Raw genomic sequence first — 14,745 nt, forward strand, 5'->3', positions numbered from 1 at the left:
CTGCTCGTTGTTTCTCAACGACACCGATGGTCTGGAAGCAGCTGGCTATGATTATGATGGCTCCGGTGACCTAATGCCGCTGCAAGAAGGAGACCGTGAGGACGGCTCCGGTGACCCAATGCCGGAGCAAGAAGGAGACCGTGATGACGTCTCCGGTGACCGAACCGAGTCCGGCCAGGTATATATATTAGTTAAGCTTCTGCTGACTAGCTAATTTATGCATTCATTGTTTTGGTATGTACAAATATTAATTAAGTCTCTGTTCTTTTTGCTAGCCCTCCGGATCGAGCACAACTTCGGTAAAGAGACGAGGCCCGAAGAAAAAGTTGAGCTCGGATGAAAAGTTTGAGATCATAGCAATCGCGCCCGACAGCCAACCGGTTGAACCCCTCTGGACAAAGAACGCATTTGTTGCTCAGTGCGGGGTTTTGGTTAGGGACAAGATCCCAATCAGCATCCAGCAATGGTTAAAGACGGCTACAGAAGACCCTGAGGTGTCTTATGTCAATGATATGCAGAAAAATGATCTTTGGACTGAGTTGAAGTCAAATTTCACCCTACCGCCAGAGGATGATCCGGAGAAGCCAGTTAAAGAGCAATTAATCAAGTCTTTTGCTCTTAAGAGGATGGCAGAACTATTCAGGAGGTGGAAGAAAGAGCTGAATAAGTTTGTCGAAAATAAAGAGACACCAGAATTCAAGGGTAGATATGAGAAGATCAGAGATCACTGGCCCGCATTTGTGGCCCACAAGACATCGGAAAAGAGTAAGAAGATGTCGGCGACAAACAAGCAAAATGCTGCGAAGAAGAAGCATCACCATCGCACGGGGTCAGGTGGCTACCTCGTAGCCCGGCCTAAGTGGGCCAAGACTGAGAATGATCTGGTTGATAAAGGGATCGAACCAGAGACAATTAGCTGGCCAGACCGTTGCCGGACTTGGTTCTTCGGGGCTGGCGGAACCTTGGACCCTGTATCAGGGAAGTGCATTTGGACGAACGATCAAATGGACATACCAGTCAAGAAGCTTCGGCAGTATATCGAAGCAGGGCAGCAAGGGACGTTCGTTCCTGACAGACAGAACGACGAGCTCACAATGTCCCTGGACGGACACGAGGCATGCTAGGCTCCATTCCGTGGAAGGTTGGGTTTCCGAACGCAGGCGGTTACAAATGCCAGGAGAGGAGGAAAAAAGTGCAGCAGACCCAAATGCAGGCGCTGCAAGCAAGGGTACAAGTGATAGAGGAACGAGAAGCAAATCACAACAAACGAACTGCCGAAGCTTCCCCCGAAGCTACCTCGCCATCTCAGCGGAGAAGCAGCGTGGCTTCCATCGAGCTGCTTCAGCCGGAGCATGTCTTGACGGCTCCTTCCAGCTATCCCGTGGATGCTATCACGGAATCTCAAAATTGCCACCTTATGATGCAATGGATGAATTTGAAGGTCAAGGCGGCTGTTGGCTCTGTTTATCCTACTGAACCCGGCGCAACTTTTCACTGCCGGCCGATTCCAGAAGGATATGCTAGGGTGATGGTGAATGAAATAACGGAGGGATTTGAGGACCTCCATCTTGACCACCCTACCGGTGAAGGGGAGACTAGGTTGGGTTCTGCTCTAAAGACTCCATGCCTATGGCGGAAGGAACTCATCAACCTTCCGAACTGGACGCCTCCGCCTCCTCCTCCTCCGGCGAGTCAGGGCACTCCGCCTCATCCACCGCCTCCTCCTCCGGCGAGTCAGGGCACACCGCCTCCTCCTCCGGCGAGTGACGATCAGGGCACTCGGCCGGCTCCTTCTCCGGCGTGTGGCGGCACTCCGCCTCCTTCTCCGCCTGCGCCGGCGCGCCCGAGCAGCCAGCCTCCTCCTTCTCCGCCTCGTCAGCAAGGGCGGAAGAGACCTGCCGCCGCTCCGGCTGCTCCGGTGCATCGTAGTCCTTCTCCTTCGCCTCGTAAGCAAGTAAAGAAGACAACCGCTCCGTCTGCTCTACCGCGTCTAGCAGTACAGCCAGAGGCGGGAGGACATACAGATTCGGTCCTTCTCTAAAGACTCCAGAGAAGTTACCATACGAGAGGACCCCGGAGGAGAATGCCGAGATCGCAAGAGAAGAAGTGAGGAACTTCTTTGAAGGGGTGAAAGCAAAGAAACATCCACCTCCGGAGGAGAAGGTAGATCCGGTGAAAGCGAAGCGCACTCTGGCTGCCCTGACAAAACCACCCAAGTCTCCGCTGAAAGGAAACTATGAGCGCATTATTGGAAAAGAATTTGTCGAAGCCGAGCGGTCGGGAAGTACTGTCAGTGATCAAAGGCTGAAAGAATGACGAGCTGGGAAACAAATTGCACAGCTCGGCGAACAAGAGAAGCAATCGTGCCCCCCCCCCCCCGCTCAAGGTGCATAGCGACATCGTCGCTAATGATCCGAGGATGGTGCCCGGTTATAGCAATCTTGGAGATTACATACCCGACGATGTACATTATGATTTCATGGAGGTGTAGATACAAAGATACGAGTACGGGAAGCCTCTCGTCAAAGATGAAAAATCTCTATCAACGATGATGCGAAGATTGCATGATTGGTACTTGAAAATCTGCAGAGAGTCTGGGGGGAGGAGTACTTTGTATGTGAGAGTTAAAAAGGAGCATGACCTCGTTGGAATTGATCTGTTGCCTGTTCCATTTGAGGTGTTTTTTAGTTTTTCAATCAATTGGCGCTCGATAAAGCAACGGTCACCTGCTACTGTCTGTAAGTAGTACTACTTCTGTCATTAAGTCTCTCTATATAGCTCAACTCTTTCATTGCATGTATTTATAATTATCCTCACTATATTATGAAGATTGAAGATCGCTGAATTGAAGAAAAGACAAGTTGTTGATATTGGGTTCATTAACACATATCTCATAGATGAAACTGAGGTTAAATTTCATCCCGCAGATACCGAGGCCAACTTGCTACGATCGTTGGTAATAAATGAAAAAAAAGATATAATACTCTTTCCTTACAACTTCAAGTGAGTGTTACTGTCTTGTGCGTATTGGGTTTGCCTTATATATTAGTCAAGGTTATAGTAATGTAATTGATGAGTTATGCATGCGTGTGCAGTTTCCACTATATTCTCCTAGAGATTAAGCTTGAGCAGGGACTAGTAACCGTCTTAGACTCAAGACGAAAAGATCCCCAGGACTATGCGGACATGACTCAAATGCTCGAGAAGTAAGTTAAGTCGATCATTATCCACCACATCAGCAACTTTGTTCATTTCCTTTTATATCAAGTAATTGTTTTCTTTGTCTGGCAGGGTTTGGAAAAAAATTCACCAAAAAAGCTCCGGGACTCCCGAAGAAGCTGCAATTTAGACACCCGAAAGTAAGTACTATAGTAGCATGTTCCGCGCATCTCCTATTGATTCAAGCGCTAGTTTCATCAATACCATTTGACATTCTTGCTTATCAGTTTGATTGACCTTTATTTCTCGTAAAGTGGTTGTGGCAGGAACAAGGGAATAATTTCTGTGGATACTACATTTGTGAGTCCATCCGCCACACGACCTGTGAGCGGGGCTACACTGACGAACAATATGAAGTGCGTAAATAACAACATTCACACTTTTATTTTATTACCATCATTTGTGTAGAGTTTCATTCATTCATATATATATATATATATATATATATATATATATATATATATATATATATATATATATACATATATTGACCCCCTTCTTCAAATTAGATGTTTCGGAAGTGGGATGAACTCCTAGCACCAGCTCGCGTGCGAGCAATTCAAGAGGAATTGACGGCATTCTTTCTTGACCACGTGATCGCTTAAGACGGAGAATACTATGTGGACCATGAGTCCGTATGTTAGGAGATTATATTTGTAAGAGATAATTATTATATATATGTAGCCGGTAGTGTCGAATAGATATACGAGAACTTATTGTTCGACCAATCTCTCGGAGAAGGAGAGGTGGTCGATATCACTTCTCTCTATATGCATATATGTTCATGACGATCTTCTGTTTCCTTCGTTTGCTTACTAGCTAGCTAGCATGTCTAGTCCTCTCTATACGTATGTATAGTACGTAGCATCGACCAAGCACAGACATAAAAGAGCACACTTCTTTCTATTAATTATAGCTAGCTCACAATATATGAAACACCTAAATTAACCCCCCAAAACCCCCAACCCCCTTTCAAAAAAAAAAAAACCCCAGCCACAGAAATGCTGACGCGTGGATGCCTATTGGTTCCGGTTGGTGCCACCAACCGGGACCAAAGGCCCTCCTGCCTGGGCTCCACGCACAGGCCACGTGGAGGCATATCTGTCCCGGTTCTGAATTGAACCGGGACTAAAGGGACATGGCATTAGTACCGACCCTTTAGTCCCGGTTCAGGAACCGGGACAAAAGGCTCTTACAAACCGGAACAACAGGCCCTTTTTCTACTAGTGACACAACCCAAAACGACCAAAGCAATACAAATCGCAGGACCGACATGGCCGTATTTGCCATCAACTCGTGTGTTCTCGGCGTGCGTGAGTTCCGTCGGTCTAACCGGCGGCGTATTGTTATGTATACGTACGTGCATGTGCTAGATCACGTAGGATCAATCGACTTGCCTGTCCACTTGCTTGTTGTATCCTACAACTCGATCGGCCGGAAAGTAATCAGTCGTAGTTTGCTCACATGTGCGTCTCGCCGGAAAGTACTCGACGGATCGCAACGTCGAGGTCGGGCCTGTTCCAACAGCGCAGAGGTAGAGCGCGTGGCACATGATGCCCAGCTCGTACATGCATGTGCGGGTTCACTAGCAGGAGGATGATTACCACCGAGGACATCAAGCTCGCCGCGTTGCAATAGAAGAAGGTGGTGTAACGGCGAGGGTAGTTGCTGGCGAGTACCGCGTAGCCAGCGGCGTGCCCGCCATCATCGTCGAGCCAGAAGACGCCCGGTGGAGTGAGCCCAGCTTGGTACGTGATGGTGACGACCAGGATGGCGAACAGCAGCAGCAGCTTGCGCTTCTTCTTGAGCAGCTCCGGCTTCTCCCTCCTCCTGGTCTTGAGTGTGAAGAAGACGATGTGGATCACGACGCAGACCAGGATGCCGCCGGCGAGGGCGATGACGCGGACGGACGTGTTCACGTCCCGGCCGCAGCCGACCGCGTAGGCGGCCATGAGGCTGAGCAGGTCGAGTATCATGGCGGCCTCCAACGCGTGGTGTTTGTGGACGGCGCTCGACGCGTGCCTGGTCAGGACAATCACGATGACGACGACGGAGGTGACGAGGGCGAGGGAGTTGAAGGCGAAGAAGGCCTTGTAGCGTCCGGCGTGCGTGGTCAGGAGTATCGGGTCGCCGCCCATGTGTCCCTCGCGTCTGTCCGGCCAAAAGCCGCCAGGCGGGTTCATCCCTGCTTGGTCGTGATGGTCGCCGAGAGAGTGGCAAGAAGCGGCACCACAGTGTGGGCCCTCTTTGCCGGCGTGGTCGTCGTCTCTGTTGCAAGGCCATCTTCTTCTCCCTATCTCATAAACATCCATACAACACTTTATAAATAAATTCAAATCCATAAAACAAGTTCGAGTCTTAAAATGGCTACTAGCTTGTTTTGAAAACCTTTCTGGGTTGAAAATTAATTATGACAAGTGTGAGGTGGTTTCAATTAATATGAATGAAAATGATGCTAAACTTTTATCCCAAATTTTCTGCTGTAAGTTGGGGGATTCCCCCCTTAAATATCTTGGGCTTCCTTTACACTACGTCAAACTGAGGAGGGAGGACATTCAATCATAGACAAAATTATTAAAAGAATTTGTGGTTGGAAAGGGAGACTGCTTAGCTATGAAGCAAAGTTGGTTCTCCTCAAAGCCTGTATTGCTAGTATACCTATGTATTTGATGCACCTTAGCCCATCCATTCAACTAATCCACATAGGATGCAACAAACTATTGCATTTCATTATGTAGTCATCATGTTCCTTTTTAAACAGCACATTTACACACTCATCCTATTGTCCGTAACACATCAGAATCTGTTAACGAGCGCTCACGAGCTTAACGAGCTTCAGATGAACCAAGCCGAGCAGGGTTTGTGCTCGTTAATCTTAACGAGCTTAACGAGCACACGAGCTTAACGAGCCGAGCAACTCGTTAATCCACCCCTACTTGTTGCATAGGTCAACCAATTCTCACTGTGTAAATGAGGTAGCTTGACACTAGATTGCATTTCATCAACTGATGATTATTCGTCAAGTTTCAAGTTCATCTTGTTCATATACGTTGACAACCCTACTACAATGAAAGAGATTTTTAAATTGTTCATCGAATTTTATTTTTGCCTACACCCTTGCACCGTTCGACACATTGTGATTCAAAAAGAGCCATGCAAATATCAATGTTTTAAAGCCAACATCCATACAACAAGTTCAAGTGCACCTAGGTCTCTACTTCTCCACTTTTAAGGGATTGAGGCAAGGTCCCCACTTTGCTCCTCTCTTCTTTAACATAGTTGTAGATCAGGGGTTATCACTTGTTTGATATCAAATCTCGTAGAGGGAGGGCTTACTCTGCTACAATATGTAGTTGATTTAGAAGCCAAGCACAAAGAGTAGGCTTGGTACTAAAGAAAATGGACACTCCAATGGTATGGCAACAGAATAAAAACCAAATCTAATATTCTCTGGTTAACTAGCTAGCCTAGTATTTGCATGCCTATAGACCGTGGGGGTTTGGGTATTCCAGACCTAGAAACCATAAACAAAAGTCTCTTGTGCGAATGTGTTTGGAAGCCGGAGAATTCTAAAGAGATGTTGTAGCAAATATTGTCTAAAAGTACCTTTAGAATCAAATTCTAGCAGAGATTGAAATAGCACCTGGTGGCTCTCAATTAGAGCAGGGTCAATTCCATTTTCCAGCAATAGGCGCTAGCAAAGAATCAGACATTAGAAGTGTGCCTTGGAGAAGGTTTCGTCCCCACAAAACAAATAGGCCTATATATAATGCCCCATTGGAGGTTGTTATTCTTGTTATCCAAAGTACCAGAGGCGGTTAGAACTTATATGTAGTAGAAGGTTGAGGTGCTTTGTATTATGAAGCCACTTGTAGTTTATGTACATCATTGGCGGTTTTACTATGAATACACCTCTGCTTCGAGAGTACCTCGGCGCACATCCATTTCCCTTTGGTTTCTCTTTCACCCCTCTTCATTTTCCTTTCCTTTCCAAACCATAGCACCGCCACGTTCACCTTCTTGAGCGCACTGGTTCGCGACTTCGCTGGGGACCACCACCCACCGAGGCCTTCGACGAGCCATTGCGACTGCAAGAAGGAGAATGCACCACCGCTGACCTCCACCAGTGGAGTATATACATATAGGAGGTGGTTCTGGATGTGAAGCCGCGTCTGGTGCGCGAAGCATTGGAGGCAATATCTCCCTATTAACTGCTTGCGCTGAGATGGTCATTGCAAACAGTTAGGTAACCACCTCCAATACTAATCCCATTAGCGACGTAGCCTTAGAGACGGAATGGGGAACCGCCTGAGGCGGTCAGGCCCATATAATAAAACGACTTCCAATTGCCAAATCTATACTAGTGATGCTAAGAGAATTATTGCAGATGGGGCTCAGACATTATTATGGGAAGATATATGGATTGGAGATGGATCATTGGCTACAAAATTCCTTATGTTGTACATTATATGCTTCACTAAGAAAATTATTGTGAAGCTAGCTAAAGCTGAGCGGTGGGATTTGTTCAAATTCGGAAGAACCTTTCATTGAGAGATTGTTGATTTGTGGACCAGCCCGAGGGAGGTTGTCGGTCAGATTTCATAATGTGGGAACAAAGATAGGATGACATGGAGAATTAGGAGCAAACAAAGGTTTGTTGTTAGAGATTTTTATCTTCAACTAAAGGAAATTATCTTGTTTGGCATAAATTCATCTGGAAGTTGTTGATCCCTCTACGAATATAAATCTTCCTCCGGCTCATGCTTAGGAATAACATTCTTACTAAGAATAACCTGATCAAGAAAGGAAGGGTTGCAAATAAACAATGCCATTTTGGCATGCAGAAGGACACTATTAACCATCTTATATATGTTTGAATGTGGTCAGGTTAGTTTGGCAAGTAACTTTACGTGCATAATATTACTAGACCCTTTGATAGTGTTGAAGACGTGGTGAGGACATGGATGAGATATTTCCTAAAAAGCAAAGAGAAAATAGTGCTATGTGGGGGAGTATTAACTATTTGTTTGACTATTTGAAAAATCAGAAATGATTATTGTTTTAGCAGAAATTTCTGATGGTCCTACAACTGTCATTTCTAGACTTAGCCTTATTTTGAGTAACTGGAGTATCTTGCATAAAAGCACCGGGCAGGAAAGCTTTGAAGAAATTAAGTGTGAATTGGTCAAGCTGGTGATTCCATATGTCAACTTGAGGAGTCATGGTTGGAATCTTGTAGTGAGGATTGAAGCATATTGGTTTTTGCCGTCGTCCTTTCTCCTAATGATTTATGTCTGATCACATTTCCTCTGTATAATTTGGATAGTTTTGGTGCCTTTGTCTGTGTTTTTGCCTTTCTGGCTTGTAATATCCACTAACTCTAAATCTTCTGACTAGCCACGATGAAAGTAATTTCAGCAGTAACATCAAGTCCAACTTAGCAATTTTGCTTATGTGGCAACGAGTTAATGAGAAGAGAGATGGTTTCAGTAACTTAGCTAGTTACTGTAACATCACATGTCCCAATGCAATATGAGTCTATAACCTAATAAATAAAGTTTTGTATGTTACCACACTTATGTTACTACCCACTATGAAGATAATAACATAGTATAGGGATATGTGTATGTTACTAGTGTATGTTACTCTCTATTATGGCTAGTCTGATGTGTTGGATATTTTAGAAGCCTAGAAACCTGTAGCAAGAGACTGCAATCTCTTTGCCTCGCAAAACGTTACGTCTTAGTTCTCTTTACTTCTTGCTTATTTCCTATGTTGTAAAACAGTTGATGGTTTGTTTAATAGAAATCGACAAGAGGCTCATTGTTTAAAAAAAATCAATAGTTACATATCTTTTACTCTCTTCGTTTTAAAATATAAGCAGTGGTTACAACGCTTACAAGGCCAACTGCTTTATTCTCCTTCTATCAATACAAAAATATGCAGCTTGGATATTTGCGAAAAAAATATAAACACTATTTTTTTGTTAGGTTCTGCTAATTATCAAGTGCCTGGAATTCTCTTTGGAGATTCAAAGCGAAGCCGAGAGGTCAAAGACTGCGATGTCGTGACAAGTGCCAACAAGGTGTGGGCACTCGCGAACCGACCTATGGTTGGATGGTTAGATGAACTGTGGTATTCCCAAATCAACAAACTTCAAGTCCTGGTGCTCGCATTTATTCCTGAATTTATTTCAGGATTTCCGGCGATGCGCATTCAGTGAGAGAAGATGTTCCCGTCGACGACGAACTAGTTCAGGCGTGCGTGCTCGTCGAAGAAAATCTGCTGTCGAGAGAGAGTTTTAGATGGATGGCCTACAACAACGACGAGGGCATGGCAGGGTGGCGAGGCGTGCGGCGTGGCTGTTAGGCCGGTGGCACGGGGTTGGAAGGAAAGAAGCTTAAGGTATCGTGTGGGGATCGGAGGCTGAAAATGAACCGTGCAGCACAGCAAGGAGGTTGGAAAAACAGCACAACCGTTGAATTCACAAGTGAATTGACCAAAATATAACAAAAAATAATCAGTTAAGGGATAGGCGCTCCCATTATTTTATTTGTTTCACCAAATTTATAGCCCGTAGGCATGACTAATTAGAATGATTAGAAGAACACCCGTGCGTTGCAACGGGGCCACAATAACTTAAAGAGTTTAATATTAATATTCTCATATACATATCAAGTTACATTGATGATCTTTTTTATCATCAAATCGTCACACACATCCTCTCCCTCCCTCTTCATCACTCTCTCTCCCCCTCTCCGTCTCTCTCTCTAACACACACATATCCATCTTATTGGGTACGGGACCATAATCCATCTATTTCACACACATACGCTAGTGCATAACAATATGGATTATGTGTATTATATTTGTCACGACAACTGATGGAATTAATTTCATATAAATCGGCCAGCCACAGCTCCAAGAATATGCGAAGGAGGTGGCCCGGGTCGGCGTCGGCGCCGTCCGGCGCGGGCCACGGACCCGCTTCCAAGTGCGTCTGCATGCCGGCCACTCACGTCGGGTCCTTCAAGTGCCGCTTCCACCGCACCAACTCCCAGGGCCACGGCCAGGGAAGCCGCCCTTCTTCGCCCCCTTCACCGGCTGCGGCCAACGCGGTGCTGCGGCACCCGGCCTCGTCCTTCAGCACCGTCGCGATCCAGTGACGCAGCCCAGGTATCGGTCTCGAGAATCAAGAATGCTCGACAACGAAGAGGGAAGGAAAGATCATATACATGTCATAAGAAAGGGAGTTTATTTACTGCTCCCTCTATGTATTGTTTCCTTTGTTTGGAAATTGATTACCATCCGTGAGTTAAGGTAAGGTTAATGAGGTTGAACGATTTTTCTGAAAATCAAATATTTGCTTTCTAATTAATGTGATTGAGTGATTTAAGGTAAGGTTAATTAATTTAGATTTTATTTTTAGAGGTTGTTCGTGATTGATTCTACATTACTAAATAACTTGCGCTAGTATGGAAAGTTCTGATCTGTTCAGATTTCTTTCGTTGTGTGAGAGGGTGACGCGAAAATAAACCAATGAGGTGGAGGGAGGGGACAAAAAAACCAGCGAAGGTGGGAGGAGGTACCCAAAAAAACCAAGAGAGGTGGGACGAAAATAAATCGTACGAGGCTACCAACTGCTCTATCTCTACTCCTAAGGGAGCAGTTGGTAGTCTCGCTTCCAGGTTTTTTTTAGTCCCACCTCCTACGGTTTTTTTTTCGTCCTAAAAAAATCTACGAAATTTCGTAGGTTAACCAGGGACAACTCCCACCTCCCAGGTTTTTTTTTTCGTTCCACCTCCCATGGTTTTTTTTGATACCTCGTCCCACCTCACACTAAGCCGCCACGAACCGCAAAAACCGCCTACCTTAGCCAAATCAACAAATCTCTCTCATTAATGCAATTTTTTCTTTAGGAAATAAATAACAAATTCTTTCCTACCTTAGCCAAATCAACGGATCTCTTCTATTAATGCAATTTACTTTAGCAAACAAATAATAGATTCTTTCCTACCTTAGCCAAATCAACGGATCCCTCCCATTAATGCAATTTGCTTTAGCAAACAAATAATAGATTCTTTCCTACCTTAGCCAAATCTAAGAAATCTCTTTCATTAATGCAATTTGCTTTAGGAAACAAATAATCTCTAATCTCTAATAATTTCTACTCCTAATGAAGCAGTTGGTAGTCTCCTCCCACCTTCCATGGTTTTTTTGGTACCTCCTCCCACCTTCGCTGGGTTTTTTTCGTAGATTTTTTTCGTCCCCTCCCCTCACTTCATTGGTTTATTTTCGCGTCACCCTCTCACACAACGAAAGAAACCTAAACAGATCAGAACTTTCCATACTGGCGCAAGTTATTGATCAGAAATCTAAGTTAGTAATGTAAAATCAATCATGAACAATCTCTAAAGATCAAATCTAAATTAATTAACCTTACCTTAAATCACTCAATTACATTAATTAGAAAACAAATAATTGATTTTCAAAAAATCGCTCAATCACGTAAACCTTACCTTAACTCACGGATGGTAATCAATCTCCAAACAAAGGAAACAATACATCGAGGGAGCAGTAAATAAACTCCCTTTCTTATGACATGTATATGACCTTTCCTTCCCTCTACGTTGTCGAGTGTTCTTGATTCTCGAGGCCGATGCTTGGGCTGCGTCACTGGGTCGCGACGGTGCTGGAGGACGAGGACGGCGAGGCCGGGTGCCGCGGCACCGCGTTGGCCGCGGCCGGTGAAGGGGGCAAAGAAGGGCGGCTTCCCTGGCCCTGGCCATGGCCGTGATCCTGGGAGTTGGTGCGGTGGAAGTGGCACTTGAAGGACACGGCGTGGGTGGCCGACGCGCAGGCGCGCTTGGAAGCGGGCCCGTGGCCCGTGCCGGACGGCGCCGACGCCGACCCGGGCCACCTCCTCCGCGTATTCTTGGAGCTGTGGCTGGCCGATTTACATGAAATTAATTCCCTCAGTTGTGGTGGCAAATATAATACACATAATCCATATTGTTATGTACTAGCGTGTGTGTGTGAAATAGATGGATTATGGTCCCGTACCCAATAAGATGGATATGTGTGTGTGTTACAGAGAGAGAGCGAGAGGGGGAGAGAGTGAGGAAGAGGGAGGCAGAGAGTGTGTGTGAGGAATTGATGGTGAAAAAGGTTGCGAATGTCACTTGATATATATGAGAATATTAATATTGAACTTTTAAAGTTAATGTGGCCCCGTTGCAACGCACGGGTGTTCTTCTAGTTAGGAGTAGAGATGCAATTGTCTATCTTGAAACTAGGGTAATGGTAATTTTAATTAACTCTAGCCCGTGGAATCAATAATTGAACTAATTAGCACTCCCTCTATTTTTTAACTCTGCATGTAAGATTTTTCTGAAGACCAAATTTATTTAAAAAGTATCAACATCCACAATATTATAGTTATACAATACGAAAATTAATGTCATAGTGCATCTAATTATATTAATTTGGTACTAAGAATGTTGATATGTTTTTATAAACATGATCAAACTTTATGAAATTTGACTTCAAACAAATTTTATTATATGCCGAATAAAAAACCATGGAGGGTGCCTTGTTCCGCGAGTTCCACGAGCTCATCCCACCAGTATCTCTGGATGATGAATTGGATGGCAGTGTAAATCAGAACAGCAGGAAAGACGAGGCCAAAGACGTAGAGGGTGGAGTGAGTCTCCCTGCAGCTTCCCAAGGTGTAGGCGACCAAGAGGCGGAGCAGCGCCACCACGACGTGCCCATAGAGGACGTACCACCACCGCCCATTGCCGTCGCCGTCCTTGAACTTGCTTTGGATGGTGGTTAGGAGCATGATTCCCCTGAGTGATGCGATGAAAGCGGCGGTGTTGCAGATGAAGAAGGCGACGAAGCGCCGCGAGTGGTGTTGGTCCTCCATAACCGAGCTGCCGGGGCGGTGGCCTTCCCGGCTGTCGGGCCAGAAGCCGCCCGACGGACTTAGCCCCGCCGTGTAGGTGACGGTGGCGGCGAAAATGGAGAAGAGCATCAGGATCTTGCGCCGCCACTCGAGCTTGAGGCTGAGCGATGGGCGGTGGTGGTCTCCGGGCTCGGGGTCAGGTGGTCTGGGCCTGAAGAGGGCACGGTACGCGGCATAGCCTGTGGTGTAGACGGAGGCGGCGGTGACCAGCACGGATGCGACGACGGTGGTGGCCGTCCCCCGGCTGGCCCCGGCGGCGTAGGCCACCAGGACCGCGAAGAAGTTGAGCACCATGACTCAAGATGGCAACGGGAACGAAACCCATCGGGTTTTGCCTTTCGAAACCCATTCGCACGAGAAAATCGTAAACCCGTCCGCGTCCCAATCATCATGCGCGGGCTAGTTTTCCACCCATCCCCTAAACCCATCGGGTTTCGGGGAACCCACGAGAAAATCAAAACATTTAAACAAATATAGTGGTGACAAAGAATAACATTTCAGCAGCAAAACAAGCACATTTTAGCAGCATAACTTGAGCAAAATTCAACAAAAAAATAGTAGATGGTTCAACAGCTATATAGAGTGTATTTCAGCAACATGATACCAGATTTCAGCAACAAAGATGATCAGCTCTCAGCCATACATGGTTCAACAAGGGGTGCAATTACACAAGTTCTAAAATCGAATTCTTTGTTTACAAATCACGAGCACAAACGAGACGAAATGGTCCAGTACATAAGTTCTGAAATAGAATCAGGCGGCGGCGACCGGCGGTCTTGGGTTTAGGTTTAGGTATTTTGAGGGAGAGAGAGAGAGAGAGAGAGAGAGAGAGTTGAGGGCTCGAGCGAGGCGGAAAGAGTGAGCGATACTGGCCACCCAGCGAGGGGTTGTTCTGGCCTCGACGCTGGGGGGTGGGGGCTCGGTCACTCAGGCTTGGTCATATTGGGTTGGGCCGGATCAGTGCTTGGTAAAAAAATGAATTTCGCGGGTATTGCCGAGTTTCGGGTTCGGAGACTATTGAAACTGGTGTAAATCCACAAAACGTATCGGGTTGTATAATATGTCCAACAACAACCCTTCGAGGATGAAACGATGTCCAACCCCGTTTCCTAATAGAGTAAAACCCACGGGGACACGGGTTTCGGGGCCCATTGCTATCTTGAACCATGACCACCCTGAGCGCCGTGAGGAGTCGGACGACGAGCCGCCTTTTGCGGCTCCTTCCCATGCTCCGCTCCATGAGGAGCAGGAGGAGGATGACCACGACGGAGGCCATGAAGACGGTGGCGTTGCTGTAGTAGAAGGCGTTGTAGCAGCGGCGGTCCGTGATCACGAGGACCTGGTCGCCCGTGAGGTGGCCGTCCTCGGTGCGCATCCAGACGCCGCCCGGTGGGTTGAGCCCGGCCACGTAGGTCACCGTGGCCGCAGGATGGCCATGAGCATGAGGTACTTGCGGAGCTCCAGCATGATGCTCATGGTGGCCGTAGGCGCCATTAGGTTTGCCATTTGCTATGTGAGACGAGACGAGAGCTAGGCCACCCACATGGCCCGATCGAAGC

Source organism: Triticum aestivum, chromosome 5A, assembly GCF_018294505.1.
Source record: "Triticum aestivum cultivar Chinese Spring chromosome 5A, IWGSC CS RefSeq v2.1, whole genome shotgun sequence".
Classification (NCBI taxonomy): domain Eukaryota; kingdom Viridiplantae; phylum Streptophyta; class Magnoliopsida; order Poales; family Poaceae; genus Triticum; species Triticum aestivum.